Here is a 20,550-nt window from a genome sequence, read left to right on the forward strand (position 1 = left end):
GCCTTGTCCGTAACAACGATTCGTATGGACTGTTTCAGGGGAGTCTCCCCATGATCCTGGATAATGAAAGGCATGTCTCAGCTTGGATCTTTCCTTCCGTTTAAGAGAAGGTGATATGGTCTCTGGCCACCAAAGGACAGGGGGTAACCTTCCGGCCACCCCAATCCCCAGACCCCGGACCTATCCCGAAGGGAAGCTGATGCCTACCTTGTCCGCTGCACAGTCCGTCACAAAGAGTCTTGTCCGCCACAAAAAAAATATCAAGCAGAACCGCAAGATATCTTGTATTCGCTCGGATGTTCGCTCAGGTTAACACCCGGTCCGGCCGAAGCCTTCCCTAGTGCGATCGCTCTCGATTGCTTGGGGGACTAAGCCGCCAGCCCAATAGCAGCATAGGTTAGGCCTAGGTTATTCACCCAGGCTTCCCCTAAGGCCGAGTGGCGGGTACCCCTTCGCAAACCTTTAGACACCAAATACAATCCTAAGACTGCACTTGATCGTAAGCCATAAGGCCGAGAAGCGATGGCAAGCGCTCGGCACCTGTTCTGGCGCCCTTCCGTGTTCACTGTGCACCGCTCAAGGTGTGCACCATGCTGCTGCAGCCCTATTTTGGTTTTTTTTTTGTTTTTTTTTCCTTTCCCTTAATGAAGTAGAAATCAATTAGCTTGTGCAGGTTTTCCCTACCTGCCACCAAAAGTGAAAAAAAAGAAAAGAAAAACTTTTGTGCAAGGCAAAGTGACATGTGCAAATGTTATCTTGTGACGCCAGCGGATTTTGCCGAATTTTGCGAATCTGCATAAACCACTCCCACCGTTTGACCACACCCATTCAAGTGTCCGGTCAAGTGCAAGTTCAGAAATAAATTTATGCCCAAAAATTTTAAAAGAATTCAATGCATTTAAAATTGAATAAAATGGCAGCAAATCAGACACTTTGCAGCAGTAATGTCATTTGCAATCAATCAATCAATCAATCAATCAAAGAAAATAATTAATGAAGTACCTTTCAGGTAGAGTCAGTCACAGCATCAGGCCACGTCCAACTGTCAATTTTCTCTTTGCTAGCTTGCCAGGTGCAGCAATCTTCTCTGTTGGTCGGTCAGTCCTCTGTCTCTTTCTTTCAACTGAATTGGAAAGGGGTGCACCGATCCTGGAAGTAATGCAATACCAGGTCAATGCGTGGAGTGGACAGAGCAAGCTCCGATTCCAGCTCCCTGTTCTAAAAATCCATTTAATATATGGTCCCCAGATAGGGGACGTATCAGATATTAAACTGATAAGAACAGATTTTTTTTTGATTTACTAGCCACTAAGGGCCATTTTTATTAAGCAAAAAAAGTCAAGTAACATACATTTTTATGATTATTCATGTATACAAATAATCACATAATTTAGCATAGAATAACATAAATATACAAGTTTACACGTCTCAGTCACAGAAATGCATAAAATATCATATCACAGTTCATTAAAAGATTCCGACTCGGTACTTAAGTTGGACACATGGTGACGTCAAGTAGCTGTTCTCCACTCCTCATAATGCCATAATTTTATTGCAGGAGCGTTCTGTTTTTTGTCTAAAACATAATATAAATACATTCCACTAAAACACAGATTTAAAACGTCGCGTGTAGTTAAAAGTTCATGTTTAAAGACTAAAATGTTTCTCGCCGCCCAGAGTGCGCCCTTTGCTGTGTTGATGGCCTTCCACGCCGTCGCCTGATGTCTTTGGGAGGGGCATCTGAATAGTCCATATAAAATAGTTTCAGGGGTTAAAATCTGGAGGTCCGCCATCTTCTTTAAAAGTGGAAAAAACAGCTTCCAGAAATCTTGCGCGAAACTGCAGTCCCAAAGGAGGTGTTGTATTGTTTCATCTCTCCTACATCCAGTCCTGGGACAGACGGCGGACCTCGCATAGCCCCTCCGGTATTGGAACGCCCGGCATGGAAGGCACATCTGGGCGCAACTCCAGGCGAGGTCTCTCTGTGGGTTAAAAAGATAAGAAGCGTTAATTAAAATCCACGCGGTTTTGCTCTTTTGCTCACTGAGGTTACCAATCTTACACACGATCTCTTTGCTTTTAAAATCTGCGATTAACTTTTTGCTATTCTTAAGAAGTTCAACACTCTTACTTTTTAAGTCATATAAAAACACAATTTTTTCTATTATCACATAGTGCGGGACTAATTTAAAAGAGTAAGGGGCTGTTAAAACAATATCGAACCACTTAAATCTCCGCATAAAAAAACCTAGATAATAACGAGTAAAATATGACCAATGGTTGTTTTTAAAAAGAGTGTTAAAAACGTAGCAAAAATATTTTAATAAAAGGAATCTGCTAAAATCGGGAAAATCCCTCCCCCCGTTCTTTTTGGACTTCATTACTTCACTTCGTTTTAATTTCTCCATAGGGGAGTTCCAAAAGAACGTGTAACAGTTTTTCGTGATTTTTTTAAGCATATTTGTGGGGGGAGGGAACACCATGCTTAAATAGAGTAAAATCGGTAAAATAATCATCTTTAAAACCAGCACTTTACCCTCCATGGACAGATTCCTCAATTTCCAGAGACACAGCTTAGCATTTACCTTGTCCGCCACCATGTTCCAACTTGTCACGCCATTATTAGACTCACTGAAAGAAATGCCTAAAATGGTTATTGACTCTAAAACTGGGACGGGTACATCTTTAAAATCCATTCCTCTCCCAATTTCTAAAACAGAGCTCTTGTTAAAATTAACCTTAAAACCAGAGGCACAGCAATAAAACTCGATTTGTCTTAATGTTTTTAAAAGCGAAGGGGTGTCCCTGCATAAAATCGCGACATCGTCCATGTACCCCACTGCTTTAGCCTCGACCCCCGCCCCCCCTGGGAGGGGGACGCCATGGATCTGCTTGTCTTTGCGTATTACACTTAAAAGAGGCTCTAACGCACAAATAAAAAGCAGTGGGGACAAGGGACACCCCTGTTTTACCCCTGATTCTAAAAAAAATTCCTCTGTTTTAAAACCATTGATTAAAACCTGGCTAGTACAACAGTCATAAAAAGCCCGTAGCGATAATAAAAAACCTTCAGGTATGCCCATCTTCTCTAAAACCTTAAACAAATAAAAATGCGACACTCTGTCGAAGGCTTTTTCAAAGTCTATGGAAAGTATTGCCAAATGACCTCTGCGGCTCTTAGTATCCTCTATCACGTCCTTTATTAAATTGAGGTTCTCCCAGATGTTGCGTCCCGGGATTGCACATACCTGGTTTCCGTGAATTATTTTAGCGGCGATGTTTTTGAGGCGGGTAGCACACAGCTTGGCCATGATTTTATAATCCGTGTTTAGGAGTGTGATTGGCCTCCAATTTTTTAAATCACTTTTTTCTCCTTTTTTATATATCAAAGTTACCACACCTCTTTTCCAGGACCCCGGGATCTGCTTGGATCTAAAAACCTCTAAAAACAAAGTAAAAAGGTCATCCTTTAAGACTTCATAAAACTTTACATAAAATTCGACAGGCATACCATCCAGTCCGGGCACCTTCCCCGTCTTAAAACTTTTAATAACGTCTAAAATTTCCCTCTCATTGGGCTCTCGGGATAAAAAGTTTTGTGAGACAGGGTCTAAAACTGCTGTAATTTCTTTCAGTGAGTCATCTAAAAAAGACTGATCCACGGGCTTAGCACTAAAAAGGTTAGAATAAAAACCATGTACCTTTTTTAAAATATTTTGGATATTAGATTCACCATCAATTTCTGAGATGCACTCTTTTTTACCGTTTGCCTTTTTAAAAAAATATCTGGAACACGTTTCATTTTGTTCTATGTGCTTAATACGGGAGCGGAAGATAATCTCCTTCCCTTTCTTTTCCAGACATTTTCTAATTTCTTCCTTCAGAATTAAAATCTCGTGTTCCATATCAAGGCCATGGTTTTTAAAATAGTAAAAGGTCTGCAAGCGGGTGTTTAAATTGTCATAAAAAGCCCTGTTTTCCTTTGCGATCTTTTTTCCCCATTTGATAAAAAACTTACGAATTTTCTTTTTTGTGTCTTCCCACCAGGCTACGATGGAGGACTGGGGATTTCTTTGCCGCCTGCAGACCGCATAAAACCTTTTAAAATCTTCTGCCACCCGTGGATCGTCTAGCAGGGAAACATTCAATTTCCAAGACCTAAAACCTCTAAAATGATTATTATTAAGATTCACAGTAAAACATATCATTTTATGGTCAGAAAAAACATTGGCTAAAACCTCGCAACTAGATGGCAGCACGTCCTCAGAGCATAAAACAAAATCGATTCTAGAACTACAGGTTGCGTTGCTCCAGGTGGCGCCGGCTTCCTCCGGTATGCCCCTGTTACAAGTTTTGTACACGTCTGTTAAATTATTGTCAATGATTATGTTTTTGAGCATACCGGAGGTTTTATCGTAGTTGCGACTATTGCTGCTTGTCAGCCGGCGCTCACCCTTGAGGACGGTGTTAAAATCCCCGGCAAGGATGAGGGGTTCAGCAGAATTTATATGCAGTTGTAATACCTCCATCATCCTTGCCCTGTCGTCTCTGTTGGGGGAAGCATAAAAATTTAAAAACTGCCATCTAGTGCCGTCAATAAAAGCTTTAACCAATAAAATCCTACCAGGTAAAATTTCTTGGATAAAATCAATTTGAATGTTTCCCCTAAAAAGAATGGCGACCCCGGCGGATCCGGGCTCGTTAGACCCGGACCACGCAGACGAACCATAGATCCAGTCTCTTTCGTAGATTTCGTAGTTCGAACGGTGGGGGATGCTGCACTCCTGCAGGAAAAACACTGATGCCGATAAAAGTGAAAGATAATTCATTAAAGCCGCACGCCTCCTTCTACTGCTGGCGCTCCTTATATTGAGTGTAATGCCCTTCAGGACTGCCATGAGGAGAGAAGGAGAGGTTATAGTTCACACGAAAAAACAACGATACTTCATCCCAAGGAAGACTTCCTGGTTTCTGTATGCTAATCTTCTGACCCACCAGCCCGCCTCACTATCTGGCAATCTTCCCCACTCAGGTCAGACCTGGGGGAAAAGGAGAGGGAGCTAGCATCGTCAGAACCGCAGATAACCCCGCTACGGGATCTCGCGTCAAGGTTTGACCACAGGTCCACTAGGGTCTCCAGGGGCTGGGCATTCAGATCCATTTCGTATGAGTCAGGTGGTCTACCCGGGGACCCCCCTTCCTCCCTTGGGCTTTCACCCGGCTGATCTACGGGAGGGGGGGGCTGCGCACATGGCGGTGTGTTTACCATTTCGTACGGGTCAGGGACAGCATCACCTGGGGCGGGCACACCAGTCTCACCCGACACGCCCACTCCCCTGGGCGACACCACCCCCTCATCCCCGTAATGGAACCTAGGATCTCTGAGAATGCCCATACCTATCCCTCTCTTTGACCCGGACTTGGACCCTGAGTCGGGCGCTGGCTGGCTTTCCGACCTCTTAGGCCCGCTGCCACTATGGGTCTTCCCAGCACCCTTAGTACCCTGCGAGGCAGACTTTTTGAGTTTTTTTGGCCCCAGGTCTACAGCTTCGCCCTCCTCAAATACAATCCTGGTCCCTACCCTCGGGGTATCTGCAATGACCATGCTCACCAACTCAGCAGACTCTGTTCCAGCAGTCTCCATTTGCTCCCCCTCCTGGCGGGCCGGCGGGGTCTCCGGGGGATCAGGCGGTACCTCTGGGGGGGCCGGGGGCACCTCTGGTTCTTCACCTGTGGTCTCCATTGGTGACTCTTCCTTCCTCTCCTCCTCCTTTTCCTCTCCCTCCGGGCCAGGCTCAGCTGACGTGTCATCTCCGGCACATTTGTTGTGGGGGCATTCCCTGTACAGGTGTCCCACCTGCTGGCAGAAATTGCAGCGCCTGTCGCTTTTACAGTTCTTCATCTGGTGGTCAGTGCCGCCGCAATTTCGACAGGTAACATTGCAGCTTTCTTTGGTGTGGCCGTACTTCCCACAGCTCCTGCAGAAGGGCTGCATCCCCTTATAAAAGAGGTCGCCATTCACCGTACCGAGTCGGAACCGGGCGGGTGGGAGTAGTGGTCGTCCATCCTCGCCCATCTTTAAGTTGACTGAGAACCGCCACTTGACGCACCATATGCCGCATTCATTGTCGACGGATCCAAGGAATTCCACGTCTAGAAAAAAGAATTTAACAAACCTTATTACTACATCATCAGGCACTAATGGGGAGTACATTTTAAGAGTTAGTATGGTTCTCTCGCCATGGTGCAGTAGCACATCAACGCCCATATCAGCTAGTTTCTGGCGGTGTAAACGGGCCATGCCTAAGGCAGTTTTGTAATGTTCTGGGCCATTAAAAGTAATGTCATAGTCCCCTCTTTTCTGGTAGTCCTGCATGGCCAGGACATTACGCCTATGTACTTGGAGGACGCCCTCCAACACCTTTTCTACCACAAAAACAACTGGACGGCCTCCAGTCTCAGCTCCACTGAGGTGGATCCTCAGGGAATTTGGGATGCGGACATATTCAGGCACTTGTTTAAAAGGCCTGTCCATGTCCGCAACCGGTTACCGCAACCAACGCAACAAAATGTTTCTCTTTAGCCACTAAGGACTCAAAAGAGAGCTCACTGGGGGATCCCTCCTCGTTCCTCTCAGGACTAATCCTCCCCCCCTATAGCAGCAGGTGGGTGAAGTCCGGGCAATGAACCCGGACGATCCCACCAGGCCGAGGGGGAGGGTACCTAAGAGGGCCTGTCGCACTGACTTGGACCAAATAACTTGCCACTGAACAGACAAATCACTTGATCTTTGCCAGAAGGCCGAGAAGCGATGGCAAGCGCTCGGCACCTGTTCTGGCGCCCTTCCGTGTTCACTGTGCACCGCTCAAGGTGTGCACCATGCTGCTGCAGCCCTATTTTGGTTTTTTTTTTGTTTTTTTTTCCTTTCCCTTAATGAAGTAGAAATCAATTAGCTTGTGCAGGTTTTCCCTACCTGCCACCAAAAGTGAAAAAAAAGAAAAGAAAAACTTTTGTGCAAGGCAAAGTGACATGTGCAAATGTTATCTTGTGACGCCAGCGGATTTTGCCGAATTTTGCGAATCTGCATAAACCACTCCCACCGTTTGACCACACCCATTCAAGTGTCCGGTCAAGTGCAAGTTCAGAAATAAATTTATGCCCAAAAATTTTAAAAGAATTCAATGCATTTAAAATTGAATAAAATGGCAGCAAATCAGACACTTTGCAGCAGTAATGTCATTTGCAATCAATCAATCAATCAATCAATCAAAGAAAATAATTAATGAAGTACCTTTCAGGTAGAGTCAGTCACAGCATCAGGCCACGTCCAACTGTCAATTTTCTCTTTGCTAGCTTGCCAGGTGCAGCAATCTTCTCTGTTGGTCGGTCAGTCCTCTGTCTCTTTCTTTCAACTGAATTGGAAAGGGGTGCACCGATCCTGGAAGTAATGCAATACCAGGTCAATGCGTGGAGTGGACAGAGCAAGCTCCGATTCCAGCTCCCTGTTCTAAAAATCCATTTAATATATGGTCCCCAGATAGGGGACGTATCAGATATTAAACTGATAAGAACAGATTTTTTTTTTTTTTTTTTTTTTTTTTTTTTTTTTTTTTTTTTTTCCATATCTCTCAGATATGGATTGGTACTGGGCAAATACTTTATCAGTCCAATCCATTCATCATGCAGATTTGGGTTATTTCCGCAATTTTAATTTTAACAGAGTTTACAGAAAGGAAAACACAAACAAATCAAGTTAACAGACTTCTCCATTTGGAGAACTTCCAGAACCCTTCCGCATCCAGGTTTTTACTTGCGTCCACCTGATAGTGAAAATAAAGCTTTTCCAAGACCATATTACGACAATCAGTTATGCTCAATTCCTCTTTTTTAAACACGTAAATATTTCTGCTATTCCACAGAACCTCTTTTACACAGGACAAAAAGATCCATAGAACCCGTGCTTTGACGCTTCTTAGTTTCACCAACCCATACATCACAAACTCTCCCGACAAACATTCCAACCCAGTCATTTCCTTACATACACCGTTCACACTCTTCCATACTTGCCTCGCATACTGACATCCCCAAAAAAGATGGTGGACGTCCTCCTCACCAGCACATCCGGTTCTGGGACAGTTTGCGGAAGTCGCCAGGCCCCTCCTATGTTGAGAGCACCTGACCGGCAAAACATTTTGAGCCGATAACCACATTACGTCTTTCTGCGCATTTGATATGTCATATTTATATATTTTATCCCACACTTCCTTTGCTTTTGCGGAAGTTAGGCCAAGTATGGGACACTGTACCTGGTTGGTACACAATTTTGAAAGACTTTTTTTGTCAGACACAAATCTAACCATAGGGATATGTTCCAACTGGTGTTTTTTAAGGAAGTCTGCAGCATATGTGTACTGCTTAGGGCAGTGAAAGGCATATGGGCAATTTTTATAATCAATAGGCCAGTTTAAGTGCCTTACTACTGTACCGGCCAAGTACCTTACCATGCATGCAGCTTTGGTCTTTTTCTGCAATGAAAGTACAAAAAATTTTACATAGTTTAAACCAATAAACACAGAGAGGTCTGGGAAGTTTTGTCCCCCCAGCCTCCTAGATTTGCATAGAACCTCCCGTCTAGCTTTCTCCACCGTACTGCCCCAGAAAAAAATAAACAACAATCTGCATGTCTTTTTGAGAAACATATCATTCGGTGGGAAGACAGTAGCCACGAACAGGATCATAGGGAGAATTATACTTTTAATTACAAGCAACTTGCCTGTGAATGTGAGCTCCCGTAGCCTCCAGAAGCTGAATTTGCTTTGAATTTTTGACTGGAGTTCCTCCCAATTCTTTAACCCCTTAAGGTCCTCACTGTATTTAATACCAAGGATTTTGATATCCCCGGACACCTTTTGCATGTCAGGGTCAGTGATGTTTGTATTGAAGAAAAAAGGCTTGAATTCACTTTTTTGCCAGTTAATTTTGAAACCAGTACCCACACAAAATAAACTTACACACAACTTCGCTCTCTGCACATCACACATATTCTCACACAACACACACACATCATCCATGTACGCTAGAACCTTTATTGCACACCCCTTGGAGCCTGGAATAAAAACGCCTTTGATTACTTTGTCAGCGCGTATCATGGACAGTAGCGGTTCTATGGCGCAGACAAATAACATGGGGGACAGGGGACAACCCTGCCGCACCCCAGACGCCACCACAAACTCACCACTCACCATCCCATTCACTAACACGCAACTCCTTGCACCTTCATACAGCCCATACAATAAACGCACAAATTTCTCAGGCAAACCCATCCTCTCTAACAATTTAAACAAGTACTCGTGACCCACTCTGTCAAACGCCTTTTCGAAATCAAGCGCGCACACTATCATACCTTTCCCTCGCTCCTTACAGTCCACCAACACATCTCTCATACATACCGTATTCTCATGCATACTTCTCCCCGGGATAGCACAGGTTTGCTCCTCCTGGATGACGTGATGGATTACTTGCCGCAGCCTGTTGCCCAATATTTTGGCGAAGATTTTATAATCTGCGTTAAGCAGCGAGATAGGACGCCAATTCGCTACATTTTTCTTGTCCCCCTTTTTAAAGAGGAGCTTCACCGTGCCTTTTTTCATTGCCGCAGGCATACTCTGTCCCTCAAACAAGCTTACCATCACTCGCACTACTTCCGCACCAATCATATCCCAGTACCATACGTAAAATTCATTTATCAACCCATCACACCCAGGCGCCTTATTCTTACTCAACTTTCTCACCACATCCCCAATCTCACTTACTGTCACATCATCCAACAAAACACCACTCTCACTCTCAGGCACCTTATTCACAACCACATCCAAAAAGTCATCATCCACCCCCAGATCACACACCTTCCTTTCAAACAACCTAGCATAAAAATCACGCACCACACCCAACATCCCTTCACCATTCACTTCAGCCCCATTCACACCATACACACCTTCCATAACATCCTTGCCACTGCACATTTTTTTGAAAAAGTAGGTTGTACACTTTTCATTAAACTCTTTATGCTTTACCCGGGACCTAAATTGAATTTCCTTTCCTTTGTTAATAAACCAGTTGTTTACCAGTTGCTTTTCTCTATTTAAGGCAGCCTGGACATTGTAGCCCAGCTCCTTTATTTTTTGAAGATAAAGCAGTCTCTTGCACTGCCAGTAGTACCTGAGACGCCGTTCTTTGGCGTTTTTACGTCCTTCCCTCTTAAAGAAGGAGGAAATTTTAAACTTTACCCACAACCACCATTCAATAATGTTGGGGAATGAGCTGATTTTTTGTTTCCAGCCGTTGTAGCTGGCTGCGAACCTTTTTTTAACAGCGGGGTTGCGCAATAATCTGGCGTTTAACCGCCACAACCCACGTCCATACTGGACTTGGCCCACCTGAAAGGTGGCGACCATGCAGACATGGTCCGAAAAGCATACACGATCCTGTGTAAGGTTTGTACACTCTACAGTTTTACCAGATGTCAAGAAATAATCAATTCGGGACGCGGTTTTCCCGCTATCCGAGAAATATGTATCACCCGCGTCTTTTACACCACCAACATCTACCAGGTTAAATTCACTCAGTAGAGATTTGAGTTTGTTACCAGTTATATCCGTACCTGATTGCTTGGCACAGCCTCTACTCACTTTGTCATACGTGCAGTTATAGTCACCACACATGATAACTGGAGTCGTACCCTGTAAATAAAAACGTAATTTCTCAAACAATGCTAACCTGTTGTTTTTACAAGTGTGAGCATATGTGTTGATGAGGCGGAAATCCCAACCTAGGTATGAAAGCCCCAGCATGATACACCTGCCAGGTTCAATAACAGAAAAATTTTTAACACAAATATCAGGGTTTTGCAATAATACCCCCACCCCGTCATTTTTGTTGCTGCTTGTGTAAGACCACTTAGCGATACCGTTCCATTCATTCCGTCGCGGCATGCGGTTTAGGCCGCACTCTTGAACGCAAACTATGTCGCACTTTTTAGTGGCCAGGAAGTCCAAGATGGCAGATCTTCTCCCTGCAGCAGAAAAAACCCTCACGTTCTGAGAGCAAATCTTGAGTGAGGCTGGCATTGAAAGAAGATGTTAGTGGGTAACACGGAATTCACACTTGTCAGGTACCTGACCGAAACTGCGTGATGCGTTTTAACTCATCAATTCCTCCCTCCTCCAGGTAACTCGTCCCCACAGATGATGCCGGGGACAACGGAGACACCGGAGCGGCAGGAGAAGCAGGAGAAGCAGGAGAAGCAGGTAATATGGGCAAAAATACAGGCTTTGCTAATTTGGGTATTGCAGAAGCAGAGCTCCCAGCATGCTCTGGGTCGACTTTCTGCTTCTTAGCAGAGGAAACTTCTGGCAGTTTAGACTTTAACCCCCTCACTGCTGCAGCTGGTTTGGCAGCCTGGGTTGGCGGAATGACATCAGATAGTTCCATGGATTCAATAACTTCAGAGGGGCGCACCCCGCTTACACTGGGGGACACCACCTCCTCCACCATCTCCTCCAAGGCAGAGTCCAGAACATCCATTGCGTCCCGTACAGAGGTTAATACAGGGGTCTCGGGTATTACAGTTGGCCCGGGCGGGGTCACAAGCACAGCCTCTGCTACAGCCACGGCCGTAGCCGAGCTGCACGCTTCAGCTGCGCCCATTAACCCCTCCAATGCCGCCGCTTGTACCTCACCCAGTATGTCTGACTCGGCGTAGTCCGGCGGGTCAGTCACAGCCGCAGCGGCGCCCCCAACAGCAGGGGCGCTCACCACACTGGCGTAACTTCGCCGCTCCAGACTCCTGCCCATCCGCCCCTCCATCTCAAGCCGGAATAAGACTTCCTCAGAGGCCTCTGGACACCTCCTGCAGGTATGTCCCGTATCTCCACATATGTCGCATTTACGCACCTCAGTGCACTTGTCAGCTCTGTGACCTGTCGCCCCACAGTTCCTACATGCCTCACCCACATCGCAGGATTCCTTTGTGTGGCCAAAACGATGACAAATACGGCAATACTGTGGTTGGCCGGGATAACTCAAAAACCCCCTCTCTCCAGCTAATGTAAAGTTTGCTGGAGGGTGCATAACTCCACCAATTCCGCTTGGGTCCGGTTTGAATTTAACCCAATACTTGGAAAATCCAGTGTAAACCCCTCTATAGTTTTTCTGGTCCACTGCCCCCCTTACAGAGGAGCAGTAGTGCCCCAGAAATGCTTTAACCAACTTTCTCTCCAAATATGGGTTATACATATGTACAGTCACAACCTTTTCAAATTGAGAGAACAGAGGGATCACAGTAAAGTCTTGCAAATAAGCATGGTTGGCAAACTTTTTGGTGTTCTCAAAGGTATTAAGGCAGAGTCCACCTTCATAAAATGACACGTCAAAAGTCTTTATGTGGTTAAATTGCTGGATGCAATAAACTTGCTTAACATCAACCTGCAACAATTCCTCCAGTACCTTTTCAATGAAGTGTTTCAAACCTGCTTCTCCAGTGATGCTTTTTTGACAGACGAACCTGATGGTATGGCGTTCCGATGTCATGGTTTCCTATGGAAAAAATGCCCTTGGCACGAAAATGGCTCCGGTCCTTTCCAGAAGGCTAGGGCGGACCCCCGATCACACCGGCTCTCCCACCCAGACCAAGCTATGACACTTGGTCTTAGGCATAAGGCCGAGAAGCGATGGCAAGCGCTCGGCACCTGTTCTGGCGCCCTTCCGTGTTCACTGTGCACCGCTCAAGGTGTGCACCATGCTGCTGCAGCCCTATTTTGGTTTTTTTTTTGTTTTTTTTTCCTTTCCCTTAATGAAGTAGAAATCAATTAGCTTGTGCAGGTTTTCCCTACCTGCCACCAAAAGTGAAAAAAAAGAAAAGAAAAACTTTTGTGCAAGGCAAAGTGACATGTGCAAATGTTATCTTGTGACGCCAGCGGATTTTGCCGAATTTTGCGAATCTGCATAAACCACTCCCACCGTTTGACCACACCCATTCAAGTGTCCGGTCAAGTGCAAGTTCAGAAATAAATTTATGCCCAAAAATTTTAAAAGAATTCAATGCATTTAAAATTGAATAAAATGGCAGCAAATCAGACACTTTGCAGCAGTAATGTCATTTGCAATCAATCAATCAATCAATCAATCAAAGAAAATAATTAATGAAGTACCTTTCAGGTAGAGTCAGTCACAGCATCAGGCCACGTCCAACTGTCAATTTTCTCTTTGCTAGCTTGCCAGGTGCAGCAATCTTCTCTGTTGGTCGGTCAGTCCTCTGTCTCTTTCTTTCAACTGAATTGGAAAGGGGTGCACCGATCCTGGAAGTAATGCAATACCAGGTCAATGCGTGGAGTGGACAGAGCAAGCTCCGATTCCAGCTCCCTGTTCTAAAAATCCATTTAATATATGGTCCCCAGATAGGGGACGTATCAGATATTAAACTGATAAGAACAGATACTACACTTGATCTTAGCCATAAGGCCGAGAAGCGATGGCAAGCGCTCGGCACCTGTTCTGGCGCCCTTCCGTGTTCACTGTGCACCGCTCAAGGTGTGCACCATGCTGCTGCAGCCCTATTTTGGTTTTTTTTTTGTTTTTTTTTCCTTTCCCTTAATGAAGTAGAAATCAATTAGCTTGTGCAGGTTTTCCCTACCTGCCACCAAAAGTGAAAAAAAAGAAAAGAAAAACTTTTGTGCAAGGCAAAGTGACATGTGCAAATGTTATCTTGTGACGCCAGCGGATTTTGCCGAATTTTGCGAATCTGCATAAACCACTCCCACCGTTTGACCACACCCATTCAAGTGTCCGGTCAAGTGCAAGTTCAGAAATAAATTTATGCCCAAAAATTTTAAAAGAATTCAATGCATTTAAAATTGAATAAAATGGCAGCAAATCAGACACTTTGCAGCAGTAATGTCATTTGCAATCAATCAATCAATCAATCAATCAAAGAAAATAATTAATGAAGTACCTTTCAGGTAGAGTCAGTCACAGCATCAGGCCACGTCCAACTGTCAATTTTCTCTTTGCTAGCTTGCCAGGTGCAGCAATCTTCTCTGTTGGTCGGTCAGTCCTCTGTCTCTTTCTTTCAACTGAATTGGAAAGGGGTGCACCGATCCTGGAAGTAATGCAATACCAGGTCAATGCGTGGAGTGGACAGAGCAAGCTCCGATTCCAGCTCCCTGTTCTAAAAATCCATTTAATATATGGTCCCCAGATAGGGGACGTATCAGATATTAAACTGATAAGAACAGATACTACACTTGATCTTAGCCATAAGGCCGAGAAGCGATGGCAAGCGCTCGGCACCTGTTCTGGCGCCCTTCCGTGTTCACTGTGCACCGCTCAAGGTGTGCACCATGCTGCTGCAGCCCTATTTTGGTTTTTTTTTTGTTTTTTTTTCCTTTCCCTTAATGAAGTAGAAATCAATTAGCTTGTGCAGGTTTTCCCTACCTGCCACCAAAAGTGAAAAAAAAGAAAAGAAAAACTTTTGTGCAAGGCAAAGTGACATGTGCAAATGTTATCTTGTGACGCCAGCGGATTTTGCCGAATTTTGCGAATCTGCATAAACCACTCCCACCGTTTGACCACACCCATTCAAGTGTCCGGTCAAGTGCAAGTTCAGAAATAAATTTATGCCCAAAAATTTTAAAAGAATTCAATGCATTTAAAATTGAATAAAATGGCAGCAAATCAGACACTTTGCAGCAGTAATGTCATTTGCAATCAATCAATCAATCAATCAATCAAAGAAAATAATTAATGAAGTACCTTTCAGGTAGAGTCAGTCACAGCATCAGGCCACGTCCAACTGTCAATTTTCTCTTTGCTAGCTTGCCAGGTGCAGCAATCTTCTCTGTTGGTCGGTCAGTCCTCTGTCTCTTTCTTTCAACTGAATTGGAAAGGGGTGCACCGATCCTGGAAGTAATGCAATACCAGGTCAATGCGTGGAGTGGACAGAGCAAGCTCCGATTCCAGCTCCCTGTTCTAAAAATCCATTTAATATATGGTCCCCAGATAGGGGACGTATCAGATATTAAACTGATAAGAACAGATACTACACTTGATCTTAGCCATAAGGCCGAGAAGCGATGGCAAGCGCTCGGCACCTGTTCTGGCGCCCTTCCGTGTTCACTGTGCACCGCTCAAGGTGTGCACCATGCTGCTGCAGCCCTATTTTGGTTTTTTTTTTGTTTTTTTTTCCTTTCCCTTAATGAAGTAGAAATCAATTAGCTTGTGCAGGTTTTCCCTACCTGCCACCAAAAGTGAAAAAAAAGAAAAGAAAAACTTTTGTGCAAGGCAAAGTGACATGTGCAAATGTTATCTTGTGACGCCAGCGGATTTTGCCGAATTTTGCGAATCTGCATAAACCACTCCCACCGTTTGACCACACCCATTCAAGTGTCCGGTCAAGTGCAAGTTCAGAAATAAATTTATGCCCAAAAATTTTAAAAGAATTCAATGCATTTAAAATTGAATAAAATGGCAGCAAATCAGACACTTTGCAGCAGTAATGTCATTTGCAATCAATCAATCAATCAATCAATCAAAGAAAATAATTAATGAAGTACCTTTCAGGTAGAGTCAGTCACAGCATCAGGCCACGTCCAACTGTCAATTTTCTCTTTGCTAGCTTGCCAGGTGCAGCAATCTTCTCTGTTGGTCGGTCAGTCCTCTGTCTCTTTCTTTCAACTGAATTGGAAAGGGGTGCACCGATCCTGGAAGTAATGCAATACCAGGTCAATGCGTGGAGTGGACAGAGCAAGCTCCGATTCCAGCTCCCTGTTCTAAAAATCCATTTAATATATGGTCCCCAGATAGGGGACGTATCAGATATTAAACTGATAAGAACAGATTTTTTTTTTTTTTTTTTTTTTTTTTTTTTTTTTTTTTTTTTTTTTTTTTTTTTTTTTTTTTTCCATATCTCTCAGATATGGATTGGTACTGGGCAAATACTTTATCAGTCCAATCCATTCATCATGCAGATTTGGGTTATTTCCGCAATTTTAATTTTAACAGAGTTTACAGAAAGGAAAACACAAACAAATCAAGTTAACAGACTTCTCCATTTGGAGAACTTCCAGAACCCTTCCGCATCCAGGTTTTTACTTGCGTCCACCTGATAGTGAAAATAAAGCTTTTCCAAGACCATATTACGACAATCAGTTATGCTCAATTCCTCTTTTTTAAACACGTAAATATTTCTGCTATTCCACAGAACCTCTTTTACACAGGACAAAAAGATCCATAGAACCCGTGCTTTGACGCTTCTTAGTTTCACCAACCCATACATCACAAACTCTCCCGACAAACATTCCAACCCAGTCATTTCCTTACATACACCGTTCACACTCTTCCATACTTGCCTCGCATACTGACATCCCCAAAAAAGATGGTGGACGTCCTCCTCACCAGCACATCCGGTTCTGGGACAGTTTGCGGAAGTCGCCAGGCCCCTCCTATGTTGAGAGCACCTGACCGGCAAAACATTTTGAGCCGATAACCACATTACGTCTTTCTGCGCATTTGATATGTCATATTTATATATTTTATCCCACACTTCCTTTGCTTTTGCGGAAGTTAGGCCAAGTATGGGACACTGTACCTGGTTGGTACACAATTTTGAAAGACTTTTTTTGTCAGACACAAATCTAACCATAGGGATATGTTCCAACTGGTGTTTTTTAAGGAAGTCTGCAGCATATGTGTACTGCTTAGGGCAGTGAAAGGCATATGGGCAATTTTTATAATCAATAGGCCAGTTTAAGTGCCTTACTACTGTACCGGCCAAGTACCTTACCATGCATGCAGCTTTGGTCTTTTTCTGCAATGAAAGTACAAAAAATTTTACATAGTTTAAACCAATAAACACAGAGAGGTCTGGGAAGTTTTGTCCCCCCAGCCTCCTAGATTTGCATAGAACCTCCCGTCTAGCTTTCTCCACCGTACTGCCCCAGAAAAAAATAAACAACAATCTGCATGTCTTTTTGAGAAACATATCATTCGGTGGGAAGACAGTAGCCACGAACAGGATCATAGGGAGAATTATACTTTTAATTACAAGCAACTTGCCTGTGAATGTGAGCTCCCGTAGCCTCCAGAAGCTGAATTTGCTTTGAATTTTTGACTGGAGTTCCTCCCAATTCTTTAACCCCTTAAGGTCCTCACTGTATTTAATACCAAGGATTTTGATATCCCCGGACACCTTTTGCATGTCAGGGTCAGTGATGTTTGTATTGAAGAAAAAAGGCTTGAATTCACTTTTTTGCCAGTTAATTTTGAAACCAGTACCCACACAAAATAAACTTACACACAACTTCGCTCTCTGCACATCACACATATTCTCACACAACACACACACATCATCCATGTACGCTAGAACCTTTATTGCACACCCCTTGGAGCCTGGAATAAAAACGCCTTTGATTACTTTGTCAGCGCGTATCATGGACAGTAGCGGTTCTATGGCGCAGACAAATAACATGGGGGACAGGGGACAACCCTGCCGCACCCCAGACGCCACCACAAACTCACCACTCACCATCCCATTCACTAACACGCAACTCCTTGCACCTTCATACAGCCCATACAATAAACGCACAAATTTCTCAGGCAAACCCATCCTCTCTAACAATTTAAACAAGTACTCGTGACCCACTCTGTCAAACGCCTTTTCGAAATCAAGCGCGCACACTATCATACCTTTCCCTCGCTCCTTACAGTCCACCAACACATCTCTCATACATACCGTATTCTCATGCATACTTCTCCCCGGGATAGCACAGGTTTGCTCCTCCTGGATGACGTGATGGATTACTTGCCGCAGCCTGTTGCCCAATATTTTGGCGAAGATTTTATAATCTGCGTTAAGCAGCGAGATAGGACGCCAATTCGCTACATTTTTCTTGTCCCCCTTTTTAAAGAGGAGCTTCACCGTGCCTTTTTTCATTGCCGCAGGCATACTCTGTCCCTCAAACAAGCTTACCATCACTCGCACTACTTCCGCACCAATCATATCCCAGTACCATACGTAAAATTCATTTATCAACCCATCACACCCAGGCGCCTTATTCTTACTCAACTTTCTCACCACATCCCCAATCTCACTTACTGTCACATCATCCAACAAAACACCACTCTCACTCTCAGGCACCTTATTCACAACCACATCCAAAAAGTCATCATCCACCCCCAGATCACACACCTTCCTTTCAAACAACCTAGCATAAAAATCACGCACCACACCCAACATCCCTTCACCATTCACTTCAGCCCCATTCACACCATACACACCTTCCATAACATCCTTGCCACTGCACATTTTTTTGAAAAAGTAGGTTGTACACTTTTCATTAAACTCTTTATGCTTTACCCGGGACCTAAATTGAATTTCCTTTCCTTTGTTAATAAACCAGTTGTTTACCAGTTGCTTTTCTCTATTTAAGGCAGCCTGGACATTGTAGCCCAGCTCCTTTATTTTTTGAAGATAAAGCAGTCTCTTGCACTGCCAGTAGTACCTGAGACGCCGTTCTTTGGCGTTTTTACGTCCTTCCCTCTTAAAGAAGGAGGAAATTTTAAACTTTACCCACAACCACCATTCAATAATGTTGGGGAATGAGCTGATTTTTTGTTTCCAGCCGTTGTAGCTGGCTGCGAACCTTTTTTTAACAGCGGGGTTGCGCAATAATCTGGCGTTTAACCGCCACAACCCACGTCCATACTGGACTTGGCCCACCTGAAAGGTGGCGACCATGCAGACATGGTCCGAAAAGCATACACGATCCTGTGTAAGGTTTGTACACTCTACAGTTTTACCAGATGTCAAGAAATAATCAATTCGGGACGCGGTTTTCCCGCTATCCGAGAAATATGTATCACCCGCGTCTTTTACACCACCAACATCTACCAGGTTAAATTCACTCAGTAGAGATTTGAGTTTGTTACCAGTTATATCCGTACCTGATTGCTTGGCACAGCCTCTACTCACTTTGTCATACGTGCAGTTATAGTCACCACACATGATAACTGGAGTCGTACCCTGTAAATAAAAACGTAATTTCTCAAACAATGCTAACCTGTTGTTTTTACAAGTGTGAGCATATGTGTTGATGAGGCGGAAATCCCAACCTAGGTATGAAAGCCCCAGCATGATACACCTGCCAGGTTCAATAACAGAAAAATTTTTAACACAAATATCAGGGTTTTGCAATAATACCCCCACCCCGTCATTTTTGTTGCTGCTTGTGTAAGACCACTTAGCGATACCGTTCCATTCATTCCGTCGCGGCATGCGGTTTAGGCCGCACTCTTGAACGCAAACTATGTCGCACTTTTTAGTGGCCAGGAAGTCCAAGATGGCAGATCTTCTCCCTGCAGCAGAAAAAACCCTCACGTTCTGAGAGCAAATCTTGAGTGAGGCTGGCATTGAAAGAAGATGTTAGTGGGTAACACGGAATTCACACTTGTCAGGTACCTGACCGAAACTGCGTGATGCGTTTTAACTCATCAATTCCTCCCTCCTCCAGGTAACTCGTCCCCACAGATGATGCCGGGGACAACGGAGACACCGGAGCGGCAGGAGAAGCAGGAGAAGCAGGAGAAGCAGGTAATATGGGCAAAAATACAGGCTTTGCTAATTTGGGTATTGCAGAAGCAGAGCTCCCAGCATGCTCTGGGTCGACTTTCTGCTTCTTAGCAGAGGAAACTTCTGGCAGTTTAGACTTTAACCCCCTCACTGCTGCAGCTGGTTTGGCAGCCTGGGTTGGCGGAATGACATCAGATAGTTCCATGGATTCAATAACTTCAGAGGGGCGCACCCCGCTTACACTGGGGGACACCACCTCCTCCACCATCTCCTCCAAGGCAGAGTCCAGAACATCCATTGCGTCCCGTACAGAGGTTAATACAGGGGTCTCGGGTATTACAGTTGGCCCGGGCGGGGTCACAAGCACAGCCTCTGCTACAGCCACGGCCGTAGCCGAGCTGCACGCTTCAGCTGCGCCCATTAACCCCTCCAATGCCGCCGCTTGTACCTCACCCAGTATGTCTGACTCGGCGTAGTCCGGCGGGTCAGTCACAGCCGCAGCGGCGCCCCCAACAGCAGGGGCGCTCACCACACTGGCGTAACTTCGCCGCTCCAGACTCCTGCCCATCCGCCCCTCCATCTCAAGCCGGAATAAGACTTCCTCAGAGGCCTCTGGACACCTCCTGCAGGTATGTCCCGTATCTCCACATATGTCGCATTTACGCACCTCAGTGCACTTGTCAGCTCTATGACCTGTCGCCCCACAGTTCCTACATGCCTCACCCACATCGCAGGATTCCTTTGTGTGGCCAAAACGATGACAAATACGGCAATACTGTGGTTGGCCGGGATAACTCAAAAACCCCCTCTCTCCAGCTAATGTAAAGTTTGCTGGAGGGTGCATAACTCCACCAATTCCGCTTGGGTCCGGTTTGAATTTAACCCAATACTTGGAAAATCCAGTGTAAACCCCTCTATAGTTTTTCTGG

At 44.7% G+C, this 20,550-nt stretch overlaps 3 non-coding genes and 3 pseudogenes across 3 annotated transcripts; all 6 read right to left on the reverse strand.

Moving 5' to 3' along the window:
* Positions 1-1,133: 1,133 nt before the first annotated feature.
* On the reverse strand, positions 1,134-1,342 carry LOC142186881 (U2 spliceosomal RNA; annotated as a pseudogene).
* Positions 1,343-7,422: 6,080 nt separating this feature from the next.
* Positions 7,423-7,640, reverse strand: LOC142186919 (U2 spliceosomal RNA; annotated as a pseudogene).
* Positions 7,641-13,339: 5,699 nt separating this feature from the next.
* Positions 13,340-13,530, reverse strand: LOC142186862 (U2 spliceosomal RNA). Its single transcript, XR_012712359.1, has one exon. It is a non-coding gene; the product is annotated as a U2 spliceosomal RNA (small nuclear RNA).
* A 609-nt stretch (positions 13,531-14,139) lies between these two features.
* On the reverse strand, positions 14,140-14,330 carry LOC142186864 (U2 spliceosomal RNA). Its single transcript, XR_012712361.1, has one exon. It is a non-coding gene; the product is annotated as a U2 spliceosomal RNA (small nuclear RNA).
* Positions 14,331-14,939: 609 nt separating this feature from the next.
* On the reverse strand, positions 14,940-15,130 carry LOC142186865 (U2 spliceosomal RNA). Its single transcript, XR_012712362.1, has one exon. It is a non-coding gene; the product is annotated as a U2 spliceosomal RNA (small nuclear RNA).
* A 609-nt stretch (positions 15,131-15,739) lies between these two features.
* LOC142186920 (U2 spliceosomal RNA) lies at positions 15,740-15,910 on the reverse strand (annotated as a pseudogene).
* Positions 15,911-20,550: the final 4,640 nt, after the last annotated feature.

The sequence above is a fragment of the Leptodactylus fuscus genome, unplaced genomic scaffold (assembly GCF_031893055.1).
Source record: "Leptodactylus fuscus isolate aLepFus1 unplaced genomic scaffold, aLepFus1.hap2 HAP2_SCAFFOLD_123, whole genome shotgun sequence".
Classification (NCBI taxonomy): Eukaryota; Metazoa; Chordata; class Amphibia; order Anura; family Leptodactylidae; genus Leptodactylus; species Leptodactylus fuscus.